The sequence below is a fragment of the Neolamprologus multifasciatus genome, chromosome 3, assembly GCF_963576455.1.
Source record: "Neolamprologus multifasciatus chromosome 3, fNeoMul1.2, whole genome shotgun sequence".
NCBI classification, from domain to species: domain Eukaryota; kingdom Metazoa; phylum Chordata; class Actinopteri; order Cichliformes; family Cichlidae; genus Neolamprologus; species Neolamprologus multifasciatus.
In genome coordinates, this window is record NC_140441.1 from 13,752,974 (window position 1) to 13,777,314 (window position 24,341).

General features: G+C 39.6%; 1 protein-coding gene and 1 long non-coding RNA gene across 3 annotated transcripts in view; both read left to right on the forward strand.

Moving 5' to 3' along the window:
* LOC146521716 (pyruvate carboxylase, mitochondrial-like) overlaps window positions 1–24,341 on the forward strand; it is a 316,433-nt gene that overhangs the window by 112,883 nt on the left and 179,209 nt on the right. The window lies entirely within an intron of this gene.
* LOC146521720 (uncharacterized) overlaps window positions 1–24,341 on the forward strand; it is a 46,657-nt gene that overhangs the window by 6,037 nt on the left and 16,279 nt on the right. The window contains exon 2 of the long non-coding RNA XR_014872076.1: window positions 1–24,341. This exon is cut by the window's right edge and continues 16,279 nt beyond it. This is a non-coding gene — a long non-coding RNA (uncharacterized LOC146521720).

Below are 24,341 nucleotides of genomic sequence, written 5' to 3' on the forward strand. Positions count from 1 at the left end.
GTTTTTACTTAATAACTGAATAGTTTTATTTCAAGTTCAGCTTAAAATTCAGCTAAAGAAATGGAAACAAATGTCGTTGTGACAGGCTTTTAGTAACAAAGTGCCTTAAGGTGCAACACTAGTTAATCTCTTGAGTTGGATGCATTTCATGCTTGAATGAGTCATTGGTCAGTAGCTTATCAAACAAGTAAAACCAGAAACACTGAAAATGGTCAGCTACAAGGACTGGACTGCACATGTGTGAAGAAGTAGTCAATGTCCAAAGGAACCCTTTGGACAGACTTCTGCACAATACTGTATTCAGCCCAACCAGTAGATGTGCATTCAGGAAAACCCAGATGAGTTTTTTGAGAAGAAGCTGCCGTTGAAGAGAACAAGCAAAGGAAATGTAGCTGTTTGACATAGCTATTTATTAATACTGTGCCGTTAATGTTATTATCGCGCAGTCTATATATGCGAACGCCTGATTTTTTATTTTTTTTGCATCCGTGTTTATTGGATCCAGTGTAGCTTGTATTAAACTTCTGAGACTTCATAATCTTTAGATGCCTTAAGGATGCTATAATGTAATTTTAGCTAGTTTGAAAGTTATTAGTCCAAGTCTGGTGTAGGGCTTTGCAGTCTACTTGTGGTGTGAAAGAAAAACGGACCAATCACAAGGCTGTGTGAGTAAATTAAATTAAACTGCTAAACTAATACCCACAGTGACACGCAATGATGTAACCTTGGCGGTCTGTGCTCTCATAACTCAAGGACTAGCGGTATTTTCCATAATGGTAGTAAAAAGTGTCGAGGTCAGCATTACTGGTAATGATAATGGTAACCTTATTATTTTATACGCAGATTCAAGTCATTCCTTCGCAGAGAGACGAACACATTTGGTGCAGTAAACAGTGTCATGCACTTATTAGTCAGGATGTGAGTTTCCCACACATACAGTTTGTAGATGTGATGATGCAAGATCACATCTAATGTCCAGTGACTTCACGAGAGGAAACAATCTCTTTTGGTTTCCGACAGCACTATACAAGGATTATACATAAAGCAAGAAAACAGAGTGAGGGGCACGTTCACATTGCCCCTTGTTAACACCCCGGACCCCTGACCAGAGCACCAGACCTGCAGGAAGTCAAACCAGCAGCTCTGTGGCTACAGACACACATGCAGTCCTACAAGATGTGATTTCCCAAGAAAAAAGGGTTTGACCTTGAAGGTCGTGGGTGGGGTGATTCCTCCCGTGTGAGTGGTGTCAACGCAGGCGGAGTTTGTTGTATCGCTGTGTGAGGAATATGTTTTATCATATTTATGCCTTTTTTTTTTTTTTTTTTTTTTTTTTTTTACCCTGTTTTTGTATCTCATGCATTGAATGCAGCATTTTCCCATCTTTGCCTCTCATCACCATGGTAATTATAGGCCCATACCAGCCTGTATTTTTACAAAGTGACATTTCTCCCGTTCCTTTATTAGTTTACCCTCGACTGAATTGTCTGCTCATCCATTTGGTGTGCCTCACTCTGCGTTCCTACCTCTTTCTCATCTCTCCTCTTTCCATTCGTATTTTTCACTGCTAATTTTTGTTCATCAAAGCCAAATATTTGCTTATAATGTGCACGGAAATGATCGTGTTTGCAAATCTTTTTAATGATTTGACAAAAACCACTATGGAACATGTTGAGAGACCGTCGGTGTTTATATTGAGTCAAGAAAGTCTCGGTGAGCAAAGTTTCTTACTCGGTTGCTGTTGCTCATTCAGGAGAAATCTATTTTCATTCAGAGACCAAAGCTTATTGAAATTGGGGAAATATGCATGAGTGAACATCGTGAACTGCTTTGTCTCCCAATTTTCACTTAAACTGCTCCAGATTCCAGGTGTCAAAGAAAACCCCGACTGTTATGGATAGTCGATGGCATAGATTTTTTTTTTTTTTTTAAATCGTTGCCGTTCTTCGGTAGTCTTCAATTTCCAGCGACACAACTCCTCCCAGCAATAAGAGCATTTGTGATTATCTGGTTCTCTTTTTTTAAAATGTTACAATGAGACAAATTAAATAATTCATGTTAGCAAATTGGTCTGCCGACAAAGTGAGGACTAAGTGGATACATCTCGGAGGAATAAAAGAAGCAACAAAACAAATGAGTTTTCAGGCATAAATCCCACCACTCAGACATCATTAGGAGTGATGAGAAAACAAAGCACGAATTATACTACACCTTTTGTTGAGCGTTTATCAGCAGAAGAATGCACATCTACAAGCTGTTGCCTCTGCTATGCACACAGTGTATTCTAAAAAATATTCAGACTTGAGATATTTAATTATTGAAACATAAAATTACAATGTTTGCGTCAGTCTTCACTCTGGAGGAGCCCAGGAAGACGAGCTGCTGCCTTTTTATGGTAGCTGTTGGGGATAATGAAGAATTGATGACGGTGAAAACATGTTTTGTTTTTTTGTATTTTTTAAAGAAAGTTAAAGTTTAGAAGCAGCTCTTCGTCTTATACGAAGACTCACCAGACACTTCATTAGGTACGCCTTGCTTGTGCTGGACTGGACACTGTTTTGCCTCATCCCGCAGGTGTTTATAGGAGTGAGATCTGTGGAGAGTGTATAGAAGCCGTATTGAGTACCGTGAAGTCATTTTCATGTTCAAGAAACCAGTTTGAGATGATTTAGTGTGACTATAAAGGGATGAACACAGTCAGCAAGAGTACTGAAAGGCTGTGGCATCTCAACAAAGCTCACCTGGTACTAGAGCTGGGCGATATAAGATTTTTTTCATATCACGGTATGTTTTTTTCATTTCAGGCGATAACGATATATATCACGATATAAGCCAAATAACTATATTTGTAAGATTTAAATGTGCCGTTGCTCACAAGTAAAATGTGAAATAATCAGCAGCTTGTTTTGATTTAAATATTTATTTCCCAAGTTAAACAGGGCAGATGTGCTTAAGGAACATGAGACCTTTTCAGATAAATAAAGGCAAATATTGCAAACTACACAAAAGGCAGCCACTAAAGCGTTTAAGTTTCAAAATAGAACAAACAAAACAGACTAAATTGTCAATTCCACTTAGAAACAAAATATTAATTCTAAAAATAAATCTTAGTTTGTTTTACAGAAGAACAGACAAAATTGACTAAATTTTGTCAATATCAGATAAACTGAGAACTAAAAGGAAATTCTCAATCTCTGTTTGAAAAGCTAAGCTATACAACAAGGAGTTTTAACAGTTACTTTAGTCTGACAAAAGCCGAATGACGAATTAGCGCTTCCAGTCAGAGATTGAGCATGCACCGCTTTATTGTATTTCCAGACTTGCTTTCGGCACAATGTACAGTGCGTGCTACTGTTTTTGTCAGACTTGAAATAGCAGAAATACCTTCACACTACGGAACTTCTGTGGCTCTTCCGTTCGACAATCTCTCCGGCGTTGGAACCATCATCTGTTTTCTCTTCGGTAACCTTCGGTCACGCTCTTGGTTGATTTTTCTCTAGTCGGCACACTCATTTCCTCCATTACCCGGGCAGCACGGCGGCTGGCTGCTTCCCAAACAAATACACATGTGCGGCTTGGCACTTGTGCTGTACGTAACAAGTCACGTGACGTGACGCTGCAGCTGTGATTGGTTCGGCTCTGCGCTACTTAATTTGGATTGGCTGTTCATTTTTTTTTTTTTTTTTTTTAAAGAGGACAAGAGCGGCGAGGTCTATCGCAATAGTTTAATTTTTCTATCGAGAAAAAGTTATTTTGCAATACATATCGTTATCGTTCTATCGCCCAGCTCTACCTGGTACTAAGATTTAACTAAGTGTTAGCCCATCTTCACATTATGAAGGCATAATGCATCAAATCTGCTCCAAGGTTTGTGTTCAGAGATGCTCTTCTACATACCCTGATTGTAATAAGTGGTTACTTGAGTAGGGGTCAACCCTTCTATCAGCTTGAAGCAGTCTAGCTATTCTGTTTCTCGAATACTCAGACCAACGCGTTTGGCACCAACAATCATGCCACGTTCAAAGTTAAATCACCTTTCCTGCCCATTCTGATGCAGGTTGTATTAGCCATGCCTACGTGCATTTGCTGCTATGTGATTTCCCTAATTAGACATTTGCATTAATGAGCAGTTGAGTAGGTGTACCTAACAAAATGTCAGGTGAGTGTGTATCCTAACAGGAACCTCTCTCTCCATATTTTCGACCAGTGTGGTAGTTGCCATCCTTTTCTCCTTTATACTGCGTCTTTCTCTGCTCCCACTGTATTGTTTCCCTTCTATTATCCCTTTCACCCTCTCCTGGATCCATTTCCATCTGCCCTCCTCACTTCCTGCTGCCACTATCAGTTTCCCCCTGTTTTCTGCCTCTGTGTTTATGTATGTGATCTAGACTGTACATGCAGGTGTGTGGGAGTGTTGGTGTGCAGCGCGTTCAGACGTCGATGTGCTGCATGCACACAGGTGTGTTGTGTCTATAATTGAAATTCCCTGCTGTTGACAAGCCTTCTTGCCGTCTCATATTCCTGTCGTTTATGTTTTTCCAGCTGATCCTCCCTCTCTCCTAACTCTCATTTATCATTCCTCCTGTTTTCAATCTACTCTCGCTATCACCCTCCCATCTCCTCTCTTCAGTTTCATATTTATATTTCTTTCTAGTTATTATTCCGTCTTTCTCTGTCATTTCTCATTTCCCCCCCTGTGCACCTGCTTCGTGTCTTTTGCTCTTCTGTTAGTTGATTTTTGCAGTTTCATATTTCTTTCAACCTTTTCTTTCACCTTCTTGTCACATTGGTCCCCATCTATTTTTGCCTCTTCCTCTCTCATACCTGATTTCCACCTCCTATTCTTTCTTTTGCACCTCACTCTCATGTCACTCGTTAGTTTTTGCAGATTTCCCCCAGTTTTTCTCCTTTCATCTAATTTTTAAACGCTCGTTCTGTTTATTTTCTTATCCACCTCCTCTTCATTTATTTCTACATCTTTTAAACACTTCTCCTTTCTCTATCCTTCCACTCATTCTCCCTCCTTTCATCCCCTCTATGGAAATCTTTTCCTTATTTATCACTTAGTCCCCCGCTCCTCCATCTTGCTTCCTTCTCCCTTACTCGTTTGTCTAAATCGGATTCCTCCCTTTTCTCCCTCCTGCTTTTGTGCACACCTGGTCTCCCATTCACTCTATTCACAGTATACTTCATCTCTTTGCTCCTTAACGCTGCACTATTTGTCATTTTGTTTTTCTTCTCATACCTGGCTGTCATTTTCTCTCTCCTCCTGTTTTCAATGTCTTACTTTGTCTCTGCACCCTGTGCATTCACAGCTCTTATCTGTGTTCTTTCTCAGTCTTACATTTTCTATGGAGGATGCTTGCATGTGTTCACACATCTAGTATTAATATAATACAATACTTCATGGTTACATCGAGTGCCATGTCTGTACTGCATTATTGAATCAATACTTCAGGAAATCAGTACATTAGGAAAGGCTTACCTTTACATTTTGTACATTTTTCCTACACAGTGCATATTGAAAGTGTTTAATTTAGCAACAAAAATTCGTTTCTCTTTAGTAGTTTCCCTTTTTGCATCGGCTGCGAGGGGATTGGAGTAACTGAAGTACTCTGGAAGTAGTTTTTTGAGATTGTTCAGGCACTTTCTCCTGTAGAACTTCATAATGTTAGAGCTTTCTGATGCTTAACTTCATCTTGTTATTTATTCATTAAAAAAAACAGTTCCCACAATTTGATGTAATTTGTTCTTTAATCTTCCTGCTGTTACCGTGTAATTGAAAGGCAGATGTGTTTGTTGATTTCAGACAAGCTCATTTGTTTGTGCAGATGAAACATTACTGAAGGATGCTCGAGTTCATTGGGACTAAATTTGAGGAAGTTTTTATTTTTACCGGAAAAGTTGCGACTGACCCTGTAAAAGATGTTTGTTTAAAGACAGATGGAGACGGTTGAGTTTTTAATGTCTAAAATGGCATCAAATGAGAAATTACGCCTACACTCGGTGTTTTTCAGTGATTATCCACTTTAAATGAGCGTTTCTAGCACCTAAGAAGAAAAGAGGGGCATTAATGTTTAAGACAGCAATAACCTGAAACTTGAGCTTTTCATTAGAGGATTTTGAAGCTGTGTAATGATAAAATACCCAGTCTCAAATGACAATAAAATCAAGATTGTTCATTTCTCGAGTGCGTAAGAGTAAAGACAACTATTAGCTTCAAGTGTGGTGAAGCACATTTATTCATGTTTTGACTGGGGATGCATGGAACAAGTAAAGCAGGTGTCTTCATTAGTCATTTATCACAATGCCTACTTTCAGTTTTCCAAAGCAGAACAGCGATAATAAGCCAGCTGAATCACAGTGGGTCTGCATTCACTAATATGTGCATGAAAATGTTCTTTATGCAAAAAGAAGTGCATGCAAAAAATGACCATAAGTCATGAAACGTGCAGTGGTCAGTTTAGGTTTTGCCACCGTATGTATGTTGGTGAATACCAATCATTAGAAATCGACAGGCTTATTTGTGCGCACCATTTCTCTATGTAGGGAAATAAGCTAACCGCACAATGCAAATATTGTAAGACAATCACAAAAAATAAAAACACGAGAAAGTCCAGCTGAGGAAACAGAAATGGAGGCATGAGCGAGGAGACACGAGACGAGACGAGCTGAAATAACACAGACGTTGAACGTTGTTTAACCTTCGATGCTCAAGTGAAAATAGAAAAGCTTTGTACATCAAAGCTGATATATTGAAAAGAGATAAGAAGAAACAGGTGGAGGAACAGGACCACCTGATCTGTCAGCCCAAGATAAGAAACTCGAGGCAGTTATTGGAAAACAACCATATCCTCCAGGATCAGTGGGATTGGAAATGAAAAGCTAGACTTTATGTGATTATAATCAATAACAATGGTCATATTTATAAATAAGATAATGCCTGCTAGTGTGTTGAAGCCTACATTATGCTTTTGAGGCTGATTTAAAAATGATTTTTCTGAAACTGATGAGCAACCAAAAAGGAATCTGAGTATAAATTCTGATAAGATGATATCGATGGACCTCAGGTTTGTGCATGAACTCACTGTTTGTGAATGAAGCCCAATATTAATCTGACCTCATTTTCTTGGGCAAAGTCACACCTTTTAATTGGTATTGTTGACAGCAGCCGCATGCTTCCTCTGAGAGCGTGGCTACTGAGTTGGACTGGCAGACAAGTGATTCTTTGCATGCTAATTGCAAAGCAGAACAACTGAAGAGGGCTCTCAGGATTATTTTCTCCAGTAGCCATCCTGAAAGTCCCCTGTGTCCTCCAATGGCCCTGCATTAGCATGACAGGAGTCTGAGCACGCCTTTGTTTCTCAAACATTGAAATGAGCTGGCATATTATAATGCAGAGCCGGTATCTATCAGTGCACATCATTCAGTTGCCTTTTCTTTTTTGGGGGCAGAAAAGGAGAATTTCACTGAAATAACAGAGTTTATGTGAGTAGTTAAAGCATGAAACTTCCTCCAGTTAGCTGGAACTGAAATATACGGAAGCCGAAATATACCACCGATTTCCCAGAACACATGACATGATTATCACATATCGCTCAGCTTGATAATGAAGATGCTATCTATTAATAATGGATGAGTGTACTGAGTATAGATGTGCATATGTTACTAATGAGCGTAGTTGAATTTTCAGTTCCTCGGACACCAAAACGGTTGAGCTGATCCAGCCATGTGAATGTGGTACAGCAGCTTTTCTTCAGTGTTTATCCCAGATATCAGATTTGGATGTGCCGACCATCCCGTCAACACCCCCCTCTTTCTCTTTACATAATCTGCCCTGCAGGCTGTTCATATCTACTCCTTATATTCATCCCACCTCTCCCACTTGCTGCATTTTTGTCCCCCACTCTTGTTCGGTTTCGCTCTCTTCACACATCCCTATCCTTAGTTACTCAAATTCTAGTCCTTCTTTACTCCACAGCTCTCACCCTGTAGATTCGGAACTTAAAGCATTTACTTTCAGGTCTTTGATTTCTCTGGGCTTATTTTATTCCTCTCCCTCTTGACATGCAGAATATGCGCTAGACTTTTCAGCGCACGTGTCCTACATAACTGCTGCCTGGCTGTTGTCGGTTTGTACATGTCGTCTTGTCGGATGTTGTTTGCTTTTCCCCCTTCCTTTGTGTTCAGTGGAGTGTCAGTGTGTGTGCACTCGCAGGTTTAGTGATGCATCAACATCCCTGTATGAGTTTCTCCTTGTTTCTGCATCGGTATGTATGTCTGTGTGTGTGCGGGTGGTTTTATCAGCTCTTGCAGATGGCCCAGTCTCTCATCCATCGTTCCACTGAAATGAAGAGCCCTCTGAAGAGTAAAGGCAGAGAAGAAAGGAATGGACAGACAGACATGGAAAGAGTGAGGGGGCGATGACGCATGCAGTCAGCGGGTGGAATGGTGGAGTGGGGGTGGGGGGAAACATGTTGAAACGGCAAGAGGTGGAAATGAGAAGAGGATGATCAAAAGATGGAGAGATTTGGAGAAGTAATGCAGAGTTGGATCACCAGAAGTGGCCATTTACACACCCTACAGTGTTTTGTGTAAAGTGAACATCTAAGAGTGTGATGGGGTGTGTGAGAGCTTATAACATGACTGCATGGATGTGAATTGTACCCAACTTATTTGATACTGCGCCAACAGACTCGTTTGCTTCAAGCTGCATGCGGTTTTTTTCCTTCGTGTGGGCCTTTGGAAGTGAATTTTTCCTGTCGCTGATGTACAGCTCGCTTTAAAGGCTCGGTCACATAGCTAGAGGTGTGCGTGCACATTTCTGTGTGACAGTTGGCTTGCATTAAAAAGAGGCTCTTCAAATCGCCACGGGATAAGCAGTGTTTATGATGCGCTACCCGCAGGAGAGAGAATAAACAGAAAAGAGACGGAAAGCCAAGAATAAATAGAATAAACACGCGAGGAGAGATGAGGTGAAGGAAGTGAGTTTGTGCTGCACCGAGAAGCGTGCGGCAAGCATTTGGAAAAGGTGAGCGTGGGACAAAGTCTAAGTCTGGAAACCGACTTTAAAGAGCTTGAAAGAAAAGCAAACAGACTCCAGGGTGGTGAGAGGGGGAAATAAGCCACAGAAGTGAGGGGAGGGATTGTTGACAGGTCGAGCAAAGAGGTAGTCAAAGGAAGGAATTGTGACCTAGGAAGCACAAGGATTGTTTTACTTTTATTTTTTGTAAATCGCTTAAGGAACTAACAAGCAAAAGGGGAAAAGAGTAGGAGGTTTGTGTTAGTATGTTGTCCTTTTTGATTATTTCTCCCTGTTAGGCTGTGAAATGTCCCTGCAGACCTCCATTTTTATTGGAGAAAAAGACGGTAGTAGCATGCAGAGATGGAGGAAAAGAATGTAACAGAATAGAAACCGCCATGAAATACAGCAACAAAACTGAGTATTTTGAAACCCAAGGGTTCTTTCTGAAAGGCATACAAATGTTTTGTTTTTGGTTTTTTGTTCAAGGTCTTTATCAATTAATATGGCTAGTTTGTGAAGGTATTTTCTTTACTCCTGGTAATCCTCAAATAAAGCTCCCCTTTGGGTTTGGGTTGGGCTGTTCTTACTGAATGAAATATGAAATACAGACATCTATGAAGAGATTTATTTTTAAAAGCTTCAAACGGTATTAAAATTGGAATAAACAATTTACAGTAATTTAAGTTAAAGATGTTTGTTGGTGAATATTGAAACTGAGGGGGGAAAACAACATTAAAGACAGAAATCGAATTTAAAAAGATGAAAACATACGGGAACATTAGTGTTGTAACACACGAAGAACGTCTGACACTATTAAAGGGATATGGTACTGATTGAAATTCAACATAGTGAGTTTTTAGAAGAGCAGAGATCAGGGTCCTGTACTATGAACAAGTTCAGCATACCCAAAGCAATTTTTGGGCGTAGCAGCCACATGAAGCTGGTTATCAACTTAAGTTATTCCACGGTTTCCCCCTGTGCATTCATATGAAAGGGATGGTGCTGGCAGCATCTGACCAACCACAAAGATGGACTAGTGTACTTGCAGCAGAGTGGGTGAGTTTTATAAAGGATGATGAAACTGTAATATTAGAAAAATAAATACTGCATTAATATGTGCGCACTTTAGGTGCTGTTGTCACTACACTGGACTAGATCTCTTTTTTTTTTTTTTTTTTTTTTTTAGTCACAGGAGTATCTGATGGATTATCTGGTACGGTGTTGTGGAAAAATCTTTGACCCCTTCCTGATGTCAAATGTGTCATCAATCATCAAATGCAGTTTCTAAATTAAGGTGTTTGTTCTTAAGGGGAAAAAATCCAAACCTGCGCGGCCTTCTGTGAAGAAATGATTGCTGCAGAAATTTTTCTGCTGTCCATGCACAGAGGGATCTTCCAGAAATAGTGATGCCATTTTATAGAGAATCGATTGGTCAGTAGAAGATGACTTCATACCTATTGATCTCTTATCTCAAACATAACTTTCTCTGGAGGAGCATTAGATGCTTTTGTGATTTACCCCAGTAAAAGCAATCCATAAAACAGTGACCCTGATGTTACATGGGCATCACTGCTTCATAGTGCAGGTCTCTGTCCAGCAGTGGCATGTGCTGACTTGTACAGAAAGGCCCGCAGAGCAGTGAGTGTACTGACTGCATACCTGTGCAGAGCCTGCTGCAAAGAAATTGAATACAACTTCTTGCTGCTTTTCCAGTGTGACTTTTTAAACCTTATTGAACTCATAGAAGACTGTGGCCAGTGTGTTTTGACACAAACTTTATACCTTTTCCCTCTATATACAGAAAATGATACCCCTCACTGAAATTGGATTTGCCGTGCCTTGACATAAAAAGCTAAAATATTTCTGCGCTGCTAGCGGATTATGTGGTGTAAAATGCTAAATTCACAAGGACTTTGGGAGCTCCTGTAATCCAGGCCAGTTATACCAGTATAAGTAGTATTTTGCAGAAGGCAACCAGTCGTTGTGTATGACAGAAAAGGGGGGGATTAATGGGGAAAATGGAAGACGCTGTAAGAAAAGAATAAAAATAATCTGTGAAATGACACCTAATCGAACTCATTTTCCATCCCTGTTTGGCTGATCCACAGACGCCACCAGTGGCTGGGCTCTTTTAGTTGGACGTAATGAGCGAAAATGTACAGCACTGGCGGGAATGTAATAATTTGTTTCACGGCTGTGGGTTAGGACTGTTCATGCTGGTTAAACAGATTTTTCTTTGAATATTGCTGGGATAAAGGCAATTAAATTAAAATTTGACCGAACATTAGCAATTGGGCAAGAATTGGATTTTGACTAAAGCTCTTATCTAGTCCATATGCTATACGTGAAACCATCCATGTTAATGTGACGTGTAATATGAGAGACTGGGCTAAAGCCAGGGCTCATTTAATTCACTGCCACGTACAATGTGCATAAATATACACTCGGCGATCTCGCGTCGTTCCTGTTTTGAGAGCTGCCGTCTGTTCTTGTTTATATGCTGCATTTGCGGTTAAATCTCTCTAACTCATTTTGAATTATGGGCTGTTGCTCCAGGCTCCAGCAAAACCATTGATCAGGCACTTTAAATGTCAGCAATAATGAACTTTACCTGTTGACGCCAGATTAACTCTTCTGTCAGTTAGCGACGTAGGAAACGAGGTTCCTTTTTAAATTGAGGATGCACACACTCCTACACTCACTGTTCATCTTTTAGTCTTTTTTATTATTTAGTTAAATAACGTTTAATAAGCCTCTTTGGTTTAAACTATGTATTCTGTCAGGAAGTTTTGAGTTCACCTAACCCTCTGTGAACCAGACAAGAACTCGATAACAAAATAAAATCGTGTCCATGTTGAATAGATAGCTGCAGGATTTGGCTCCAGCCCTACAGCTCGACCATTTGTCTTCTATTTCCATAATATCCCCATTAGCTCCCATTCACATTCTTGTCTCTACCCTTCTCTGCCAGGTTTGCCTGGATAATGTACTTGCTTCAGGCTCACAGGTTGCAAAGTGTCCATTCCTCATCCCACAGATGTTTTCACTACTTTTCTGGTGTGCCTGTGAAGTAGCAAACTCCCGCTCTTGTTTCAGTGTTTTCTCAGCCTGTGTATGTGATACTTCCCTAGGTCATGTATGAAATGAATGAAACACTTCCACACCTTCTGCAAATGCTTTTCTTGGAAGCCGTTGGCGCCGACGTGCTTTACAGGGTTGTATTTGTAAGCGATAAACCAAATGGAGCCTGATGTTAGGTCATACTGAAAGCAGCCGATACCTGTGCAGCAGAGGTTTATGGGTAATGTACAGTAATGGCTGAACGCTGACACGTTACTGCCATGTCGCTGCTTTCATCCAGGAATGAAGTCGGTAAACTGAAAATGTTCCAGCGTTAAATGCTCGACGGATTATGACTGAGCCGAGAAATGCCGCATTTAGCAGGGTGTTGTTTAATTTCCTTGTTTGCACATTAAAGGTGATGATGTCACATGGACATTTCTTATTAACATATATAGGTTGCATAATTTAGCCAATATTAACAGATATAGCTATAGCTTCATATCATGTGAGCATAACTTTTGTTTGGTTTATAATTAGAAACATTTCCTGCCATGGCATAATTTCAGTTTGAGTCCGGCCAGGTTATTTTCTCAAAATCCTAAAAATCGACGAGGTGTACTTTGTCCACCAATATGTATTTGGTCCCCACTGGTCTCTTCATTTCAGAGACATCATTTCCTTTCCTCGCTTCTCTTTGCTCTATGGTCTTTTTTGTTTTGTTTCAGAAACTCAGCAGGGGGAGAGGACCTCAGCAGAGACATTATTCTTCAATAAAAATTTCTCTGACCTTTCATTTTTACAATAAAGTAAAACCTCAAGACACCTGAGTTTGCTCGGTGCCCTGTAAGCCCAAAGCCAAAGTGAAGTCGGCTTGATGTCTCTGGTGTGCTGTGACAGTGTGTGGTGCTGAGCTCGATGATGGTGATACACAGGACTGAGGATAAAAAAAATAAAAAAATAAAAAAATATCTTTTTAACTCTTTGAAAAGCCGAGACTCAAACTGAGGTTTCACAATTGTGTTGTTTTAACCAAAGGAAGCTGCGTTCCTCCTCATAGGAATACTGTTACTTTTTACGACCTGCTTTGCAGTTTCCTATTTTGTCTAAAAATAATTGCAGGTGAGAGTGACTCAGCAGTATGCCAGTGCATTTTCTCTTTGGTATGACCACATCATTACCCTTCTCTGATTATTTACTTCTGCTTCATAATTGTGGATAGAACAGCAGGGTTGCGAGTTTAATGGAGAGAGCGGAATTAAATGCAATGCTCTTGTTTGCAGATTTATAAGTTTGATTTGAGCATGTTGCTGATGTGTGGGCTGACATCCTTTGATCTGATTAGAGAGGGCAAGATTACCTGTGTGCATGGGTTTGTTTGAGCGTTTCATGAAAGAGAATAAAAGGAGCTAATGCCGGTCATGTCGACCCCTTGTGAAGACGGCATGTCTCTGAAAGCCACTCATAAATCTCGCATGCTGCAGAGAGGGAGAGGAGTTGGGGGTCAGCGGAGACCAGTGGGGACAGAGGGCAATAAAAGCGTAGAGGGAGAGAGAAGAGAGAAAATGCGAGATGGATGCTGAGCAGACAGAGGACAGCTTTCCTCTTCTCCCTTTTTCTCCCCAGTGTGGCCATCTGTACAGAGTGTGATTAATCATCCCGCATCCCCAGACATGGCAAGCCGATGCTGTGACACTCAAAGTCTGTGCGTGTGTGTCAGTATTGCACTTGTGTGTCTGTGTGCTTTTTTTTTGTTGTTGTTGTTGAGCGTTTTAATTCTCTCGCCAAGAATTTGCATGTATGCACATGCCTGTTATGTTAACAACCATGTTTGTGGCCTGCTCGAGTGCGTTTGCTTGCCAGTGTGTTGGTGCATGCGAGGGTGGGGGGGAAGCCACAGACAACTGGTGTCTGTGTGTGTCTGTGTGTGACATTTATGACACATTCTATTTGTTTATCATTGTGCTGCCACCAGTTACGACCAGTCCCCGTGGCAACCAAGCATCCTTGGTGTTAATTAGCGACATGTCCCAAATGGTCTGCGTGAGTGGAAAGGGAGAGAGACTAATGGAAGTGGTGTAGGTGTGAGAATTTAGGATAGAAGAAAGCATAAAAACAAATGATTTAAAGGAAATGTAATCATGTCCCCACTGCCTTTTGTTTTTGAATAAAGATGATAAACAAAAATATTTCAAACATCCCGTCTGTGTGCAGCTTGTGTTCTGTACACGATCTGCTCCTGGCACACACGTAATTGTTTTTGCATTTAGGCAAAGAACACTTGGATACAGTTATCAATTATCAATCGCAACTTGCATGCAATCATTATGTGAACTGCTGATAAATATTCTATAAATATGTAATTGAAGCCACAATGTCTGAAGCTTAATCTAAGCCTGGTAGTGGGTTAATCCAAAATGGGACTTATGGTGCTCCCACAAAACACAAAGCAAAGTTTGGCATTATACATTTATTTAGACATGTCTTTATACTGTTATAAAAAGATATTTTTTAATTTTTTTAATTTTTTGTGGCTCCGTTTGTTCATCTGGTTAATCTCCCAGAGAAAATAAAGTGTCACCGTGTCACTTTTACATCTACTGAAATGGAAAAATAGAAAAACAAGGATATCTTGGAGAGATGGAGACAGTGAAAATGAGCAATGATTGAAATTCATGGAGGAAATGAGATGGTGAAGAAAACAAGTATTATGATGATTACAGTGCAAAAAAGAATCAAGCAGGCATGTCTCTGTAACGAAGTTATTTGACACCACATTGTACACAGCAAATCCAGCATGTCCAAATTAACACTGTCAGATTTGATTTCAACACTTTTAAAGTGTCTATATGGGTCCACACCAGAGAGTGTTAATTTAACTCTTTTTGGAGAGTTGGTATGTTAACTCTGATTTAGTGTTAAACACCAAATCTCTCTGGAGTTGATAATTTAACACTTGGTGTTAAGAGTTTATATATTAACTCTCAAAGAGTATTTTAGTTTAACTACGTAAGAGTTATCTTCTAATTAATTCTAAAAAACGGGAATTTTACTGGTTCTGAACTTCTAGAAATTTCTTTTGGAAATAAACATTTACTAAAAAGACGCAATGGTTTTTGAAAAACATTTATTCTGAACTGTGCACCACAATTTCAAAACATTTTCTGAAAGATGTAACAGTGTACATGTTCTCACTTTCATTAGAATTTCGTTTATCAAAAGGTCTGACATAGGTGAGCTGGTAAATGCAAATAACAGCATTCTCATCACTTATTTCAATAAATACAAAATACAATATGCATGTCCTTCATTCATCACTTTGTGGAACTTCAACGCACTTCTGCTCTCCCCCATATTCCATCTTCACAAGCATATCCTATGTGGAGATTGAATAAAAATTAGTTGACACTAATTAATGGCACAAATCAATTGCAGCACAGTAAAAAAAAAAAAAGGAATCCTTTTTGAGCCATTACTTGTGTAAAGTATTTTCCCAAAAGACAAGGACACAGACAACAGGTAATACTGAACTAAATGTAAAACCTCAACCTTTTTCATTTTTACCTAAACCGTGTGCACAAAACTCTGGAGGGATCTAAATGCTAACGTAGAACTCAGTCAGGACGTCTGCTACTGCTGTTTGCTCGTTTTTTATGGGAGATCGTTTTCAGGCTTCAAGTAGCACCATTATATCAACATTTCACATTCTAGACATTGTTTTAAGTGTATTTGACCAAGAAATTTGACTGAAAATTCACATGCAAGCTTTTTTTCAAGGCTGTGGTATTTGCCCGCAAACAATACCTTTCAGCTAGCTAAAACAGAATATTATGCTATCACCGAGCAACATGGCTAATGCCTTTCACACAGCTTTGTCTCAACTCCAAAGAGCCACAGAAGTAAAAGCTAATAACAATAATTGAAACAATCTTTGAAAGCATGACTTACCAAGCATGGCAAACAACTCAAATATGTAGAGCAAAATGTTCTGATTACGGCTTCACTTCAGCTTCGATTGGAGCCGTGCTGGGGGCGGAGTCTGTGAATTTACTCTATTGGTGTCATAGCCCCTGTAGGAGTTCAGAGTTAAGAGGTCAAGAGTTAATGTTTCCATTGTAACACCTCCAGATTTGAAATAGAAACACTCATTTTTAACACTCGATTTTAACTACTATTATTTTACACCTCAGAGTTACATTAAAAGAATGTGACTCTACTTAGAGTAAAATTAACTCTAAGACTACTAACACCAAAACATTTAACACTTTTGAATTTGCTGTGTACCTGATGTGCAACTTAAATTTTGCGCACGTTCAACATGGGAGAAAAAATTGATTCATGCATTTCCAGAACCCTCTTTTAACCCTACGCCATAACCTTCCACACCAGGTGGCCACTTTGGGTGGCTGTAGCTCAGCAGGTAGAGCAGGTCATCTATTGATCGGATAATTGGTAGTTCAATCCTAGTCTGCATGCCAAGTATCCTTGGGCAAGATATTAACCCTACATTGCTCTCCAATTAATGTGTGAATGTTAGGTAGCACTTAAAATCATAGAAAGTGCTCGTGTGAATAGGTGATTATGGCATGTTGTATTAAGTGCTTAGTAGTATGAGAATCCATTCAGTTATTGTGGGCTGCATCAACCTGATGTGTAGTTTGAACTTTTGAGGGTAGCTATAACTTTAAGATGGGAAACACAGGGCACTTGGAAAAAAGTGAGAGATACTTAAAGTTGGGAGAATGTTTCTGTGTCTTGCTTCAATGTTTCCTGTGGGATTGTATTAGAGTCTAATAACATGAGACAAAGCTTCACTTAAATTCAACATGGACCACAGTGGCTACATATGCTGTGATATGGGGCAGGAGCTCCACTAATTTTAGCTCCACTCTACATGTGCATGCTTCCTGGACTGGGAGAAAAGATTATTTGATGTGAATATTGCTGAGCAGTGGGTAGACTTGGAGAGGAGGCAGGTTAGTCATAATTAACTATGAGGAATGGTATGATGAAATGGAAAAGGGATAGGGCAGAGGAGAAGAGGGTAATGGAATGGGGAAGTACTGAAGGATGATGGACAACGAGGAGTAGGCGCCATGGTGAAATGGGCAGAGCAAACCTGCTTTGGATGGATAGCGAGTCAAACACACTCAAAGACATAATGTACTTGATTTTGTCTGACCAAAAGAATAAAACCAAATATGTAAACATTACAATGCTACAAATAAAGGCTGCAAATTTAAAAAAAAAGAAAAAAGGAAAGAGCATATGGAGAAAACAAAAACATCTAAAGATACAGATTGGACATAGCGTGCACAGGTTTAGGTTTCATGTAAAGGCAAAGACTAAAACCATGGACAGCAGGTTACGACGATACCACCCTGATTATGACCGATCTTATCTGAACTTGGAAGCTAAGCAGGTCTGGTAACTACTTGGATGGGAGACCACCTGGGAATACCAGGTGCTGCAAGCCTTTCCTTTCCCTGGCTGTAGCTTGGGAGGTCATCTACTAATTGGAAGGTTGCTGCTCCAGTCGGCAAGATACTAACCTCAAATTGCTCCCTGCACACTCTGTGTGAATGTTGGATAGAAAGTACTTAAGTATAGAAAGTGCTGGTATAAATGGGTGTGAATGGGTGAATGACACATGTAGTATAAAGCACTTCGAGTGCTCAGAGTAGAAAAATACTATAGAAGAACCAGTCCATTCACCATTACAAATATTATTCAGGCACTACTAACCCTTTGAGGTCAGAATATGGCAGAGCAGTTACTTTTAGCTGTAACCTGTAGGACAAATGATTCTCTTAACCCTTTAAGACCTACCATAGAACCAAGTCCGCCAGAGCTTATATTATATTTTTACATGTTGTAGTGCCATTTTTGGGAGCATTTCAAGTTGATATACATCAATACAACGATTATAGGCCAAATTTTAATATGTCTGCATTAAGTGCATAGTAATTACATACATTGCAAAAAAATTGCAATAAACTACAAAAAAATCGAAAATAGTTTTTGTTTTTTTAACATATATTTCTAGTTAGAGAAATTTAAGAGGCTTATCCCTCAAAACTGTAAATACAAAAAAGTTGCACAAAATAGTTTCCCACCACAGGAAATTTATTTTGAGTGTCTTCATAGTTTTATTTTTGAAATACATTAATTTTTATACACTGCAGGAAAAACTAAAATAAATATTATAGAGCAAATTTGCAAAAAAACAGCATATGCATCAAAATAAACTATTTCCAGCAGTGCAATATGAGTCCTAAGCATCCCAGAAACGACGCAGAAAGTCATGATTGGATCGTCAAAGCGTGTTTCTGGAATATTATGCGTTTGTTGCTGCAAGTGCTTTTTATGCAATTTTTGCAAAGCTATATGTGGAAGGAAACCGTGACCTAGGACAAGCTGATGGCATAAGATGTAAGTACAACTCCTCTGGTTTCATATGCAAAAAAAATTATTGCGCTAGCTTACGTGGTTGCAGAGCTACCGGGATTTAAAAATGGTTACGCAAAATGGAGCGTGCCCGCTCCGACCGGCTTTAAAGAGTTAATCTCCCAGAGAAAATAAAGTGTCACCGTGTCACTTTTACATCTACTGAAATGGAAAAATAGAAAAACAAGGATATCTTGGAGAGATGGAGACAGTGAAAATGAGCAATGATTGAAATTTATGGAGGAAATGAGATGGTGAAGAAACCAAGTATTATGATGATTACAGTGCAAAAAAGAATCAAGCAGGCATTTAAGAACCAGGGTTGAACAAACGGAGCCACAAAAAATTAAAAAAATATTTTTATAACAGTATAAAGCAGTTGTGACTGTGCGGGCGAGCTGGTGAGGAAGGGGAAAGGCAGAGGAGCCGCAGGAGGCTAAAGAGATATTTTAGGGGTGAATAGAGAAAAGAATCACAAAGGTTTGTCCAATGACACAGCGATGGCACGGAAAAAAGGACAAGAGGATGGTGCAACTACAAGAGAGGGAGAAGTGGCAGCAAGGGCAGGATCCACAGAAACTCACGAGTATCACAATGTTTTTCAACAGCAAAATAGCTCAGGCTGTTATAGCATTAACAAAAGGAAGGAAAGAGCACTTGCAAGGACAGAAATGCTTCCATCAACAGATGGATTTCAAATGGGGGGGAAAAAGAGTGAGCAGAAACTCTTGGGGATAGATTGAGGTGAAAAGAGCCTGGAGTATTTGAGGAAAGAAGAAAACGAGGACAACGGAGTGATCCTGGAGAGGATGGTGAAGTGGGTACCCAGACTAAAAGTGCATGATGGAGGAGGCCTGTGAACTGGAGCTTTCTGGCAAAACTCAAAAGCTGAAGATGAGCTTTACGTTATGTCAAGTAAACTTGAGGGCAAGAATAACTCTTGATAAATGCAATAATTTTCACCATTGACATGTCTCGTCTTGCCTCGAACGTATTAACAAGGCAGAGGAAGGGGCAGCGATTGAGATGGGATGACAGCAACGGATGATGGAAGAAATTGCTTGGATGGTGGAATGCAGACTGTGAGGGAGATGGTCTGATGAGAGCTCACACTGTTAAATCAGACGCGTGGCAGTTGTGACACTATCTTCAGCCGCTGGCTGAGAGAGACGAGCACGATGAGGAGAGGATGGTAATGAGGAGGATTTGGGAGGAACTAGGAGCCAGAGTGAATGTTTGTCATAATGTCAAGCTAATGCACGTGTCAACAAACCGCCGCCATCCTGCTCATGTTGGCACAGAGGAATACAGGTTGGGCTAAGGAGGTGGAGAAGATACTGTAGGCAGACATCTTACAGGGATCCGTGGCCTGTTTATGTTTGTGCCCCACATATTAGTACTAATATATTTTAATCAGTCTGAGCCCTGGGGTGTCAGAATACATTTGCTCAGTTTGAGTCCGGGTACAAGATGAATACTAATATATTTTAACGATCCTAAGCCTCGGGGTATTAAGACTGAATTTACTCAATTTGTGGGCTAACTTAACACCATATATTCCAAGGGACACCTGACATAACAGTTTATAAAACAGAAGCCATGCACTAATACAATTTGTGGCATTGCTATCTACGCTGCAAACATCGGAGCATCCCGGATTGTCCTCAGTTCAGTTTTTAGGTGTTGATTTGTTTTGAATATCAGGGCACCATAAGCACTTTGTGCTAGTTTAGCAAAAAAGGTGCACGTTGTGTGTAGTTGTAGAGTAGTGCAAAGATCCTGCAGCGCACAAGTTGGATGTTATATCAGTATTAAAGCAATTAAAAAAAGAAAAATCTTTGGTTTTCTGCCACTGTGGTTCCAGAGTCATGTTCACATTGTTCTCTTTAAGGACTTCAGCCTAAACAGTTATGCTCTTATAATGTCCTTGTTTTGTGCACAGGTGTAACTTGGAAGTATTATGATTTAACAATGTAACAAACCAATGTTTACCAGTTTTACCTTTTTTGTAAAATTTTAATCTTATGAGGAAATGAAATGTTTTCATAAAACTTGGAAGTGACATTTTGATCTAGGTGTTAAAAATGCCGACAGTATCCCCTAAAATATGTCTACAGCTCAAACGCTAATCAGCTAATTAACCTGAATGGGGTAATTGTACTATATTGAGAGAGGCCATTTGGACCATCTGGACTCTTAGACTTTGTTGCCATCCTAAGTCGGTCTAGCACAAAAGTTCAGCATGCTCGTGTGACCCGTGCCACAAGCTGTCACAGACTAAAATGACTCATCTTGAGTCATAGCGTGGCAGCAGTGCTAGAGTGTAATTTTGAGTTTAAATCCCAGTGTGTCCACATCTGTACTTAATTTAGATCCCCCACAGTGAGAGCTGTCAGTGGTCAGTGAGGCCAGCATTCATTGGATGAAAGCAGTAGCATGTTTTCAAAAAGCTGGCTCCCAGGCTGTCAGAGAAACTGTGGCTTAGGTCTCCATGTAACATAAGTATTGTTTTTAATGAATCTGGCCTCCAGGGAGCAACACAATTAACTGTATTTCCAGTCAGCTCATACAGAAATATGCATTTGAACTGAAAGTGCTGTCTGAGACTTAGTAATACCAATGGCAGCAACAACTACAAGCATTACAGAAGATGGACAGGGATGGTGAGAGGACAAGATAAGTACTGGATAACATACAGGACAGCAGGTGTAATCTATGGGATTGTAATCCACTAATGGTTTTACAGATGAGTACTCTTTGTAGTTTCAATTTGATTGGTTAACGAAAACAAATGAAGGGACAAATTTTGTGTGGTACCCTTTATCTTTAGATGTTGAAAATGAGTATAAAGTAGCCAATCCAGTCCCTGCAGCTGACATTTTCAGAGGAATGTTTTCTTTTGTTTTTTTGGTTTGTGTGCTAAACCACTTAACACTGACCTTTAAATCATTCAAGAATAAAAAAGGCACCTCAATCAAGGGATCAGCCAGTGTTTTCTAATCATTTAATTACAACTTTCAAAACAATTTTAAGGTGTACTGTAGGCGCTTTATTGCAAAGATCCTGCCGCAAAAACACAGTTTGCTCAGATTTCTTTAACTGAATGTACAAAAAGTGGCAGGTCAGAAGCAGAGGTACATCTACAGGCCATCTGTAAAACATGGTGGAGGATCTGTGATGTTTTGAGGCTGCAGGTCAGTCGGTTTTGGGAATCTTGTTAAAATTGATAGATTTATGAACCAGAAATTTATAGTCAGATTTTGGTCCACCGTAAGGGGCAGAATTACAGTTACAAACCTCACAGCTGCATGTGGATTTGTTTTGTTGCTTCATATATGATTATAAATATTGCTGACAAGTCTCATGCAATATACAATACATTGGACTGACTTCATCAGAACTAGTGGAGGAGCTGAGTCTGTTCAGCAGAACAATATGTTCTTTCACATACTTGTGAATGGATCCGTTTGCAGTTTTGATTAGAGAAAGAAATGCTGCAGAGACTGAAGTAAGAAGTCAAAGATAAGGGTGTGTGTGATGCATCACTGCAGGGGTAGATCAAGGCTTGGGCATAATAATCAAAGTGCTTTTGTCCTTGTTAGACAAAAAGGACATGCCCACACAGTAAAGACATGCGCACAGACTCGTGCAGAAGGACTGGTTTATACTGGTGCTTTTACATTGCAGCACGAATAGCCACTCTTTTCAGACACACAAACACACTTTGATTATATTATGCATATCCAGTTTCCTGTTAATCTATCAGAGTAATTCATCAGTTTCAATGATAAAAATGTAGCTCATTAATTCATTGGTCTTTGTAAAAAGATGGCATGTGAGGGAGAGAGAGAGATGAGGCAGACGGAAGGGTCATAAACAAAATAAGACAGAATGAAAATTAATTTGGATTGCACGTATGCATGCATATAAAGATGGGCACGCCTAATAGTTTTCAATTTCAACTGAATATTCTGCTGCGTTTGTGTCCTTTTAAAGGAGGCCAGATGGAAACAGGTCTGCGATGGAGCGTTAGCAGATATTAAAATCCTAATTTTACAGTCGAGCACAAAGCGTGGGTAAGGATATTTAAATAGTATACACCACATACACCTATCAGCTGTGGCGTGTATTTAAAAGGAGGTAAAAACTATATTTACAGTAAGAAACGAAGTTGGTTTGAGGCAGAGCTCAAGGTTAAAAAAGATGTTGGAGGAATAGACTGAAAGGGCAAGTTGGAAGTGTAATTGAGGCACAAGTCAAAGAAATGGCAAGACCTCAGCAGAAGGTTTTAGATGAGAAAGATGTAGTGAGTAAAGGAGTTTAGATGAGAGCGGATTAGGAGGGATAAAGCTGTACCTGAGGAGATGGACACAATGGAAATGGAAATGCCGGATAAAGATGGAACGTGGATGTGAATTTGAGATGTGGAAAGATTAAAATGTATTTGAACAGTTAGATTTTCCTCTGTTTTCATCACTTATCTCCATCCTCTTTTCATAAAAACAAATGCAAGTATTTGCAATATTTTTGTGATGATTTTTGTATTTTAATACCGTTGCAATATATGTTGAATAAGGAAGCTTTGTAGAAATGGCGGTTTGATATGTAGCTTCACCTATTCGAGATATTAGGTAGTTGGACAGTTGACTAAAAAGTTTAGGTATAGGTTGTTCGCCTGTTAAATCTTCTCAGAATGATCCTTAATGATGCCTTTTTTTTTTTTTTTTTTTTAACATCAATTTTATTTATACAGCACCAAATCACAACATCAGTCGCCTCAGATGCTGTGGAAGAGAGCCAGAGATTAATAACAAGTATGATTCAACGCAGAGAGGTCTATTAACACATAGTGAGTGAGAAAGGTGACTGAAGAAGAAACACCCAGTGCATCATGGGAATCCCCCAGCAGACTACACCTATTGCAGCACAACTAAGGGAGGATTCAGGGTCACCTGATCCAGCCCTAACTGTATGCTTTATCAAAAAGTTAAGTTTTAAGCCAAATCTTAGGAGACAGACACTATCTCTACTTTTGAGTCCAAACTGGAAGCTGGTTCCATAGAAGAGGGGCCTCCCATTCTACTTTTAAGTACTCCAGGAGCAACAACTAAGTCTGCAGTGCGAAAGTGAAGTAGTGGAGGCAATGTGATGCATAGCATCCAGTTGCACGGTCTCGCTGGTTCTCATTGATGACAAAAGACAGGAACAGTTGGATGAATGGTGAAGCGTACAGGGACATACTGCCCGCTCTAATTTAGTCAAATGCAGCAAGTTCATTGTGACTTTGAAGAATACTTTTACATTCAGTCTCTCACTTCATCTTAACCTCCCTATTCTTGAGTTCACTACTGCATATAACACTAAAGGCTAAAAGATCCACCATCTTTTTGATTGGCAGCTGCAAACATCACAAAGGAGGAAATCTATTCTTTGTCCGTGCTTTCCAACCTTAGTTGTAATTGTCTGACGGGACTTGACGGAAAATTATGCATTTTATTTAAGATTATTTGAAAGACGGGAACGGGTATGCAGTTTGTTGTAAATCCACACTGTTGGGTTAATGCTATATTTTTATTTCAAACCCCTTAAATTAATGCTGAGTGTCTGCACTTCATTTGGATCTTGACTGTTTAATTTCAGATCTGATGTTGTGTCATACAGAGAGAAGATACAGAAAATTTGTGACACTCCAAATATTTGTCAAACTCTTTACGTGCTTAGAAATGTCTGTGTATATATCTGAATAGTTTTAGGCAACCAAGATAATTTGTTTCCTCAAATTGATGATTTAATTTAATGTTGGTGTTTT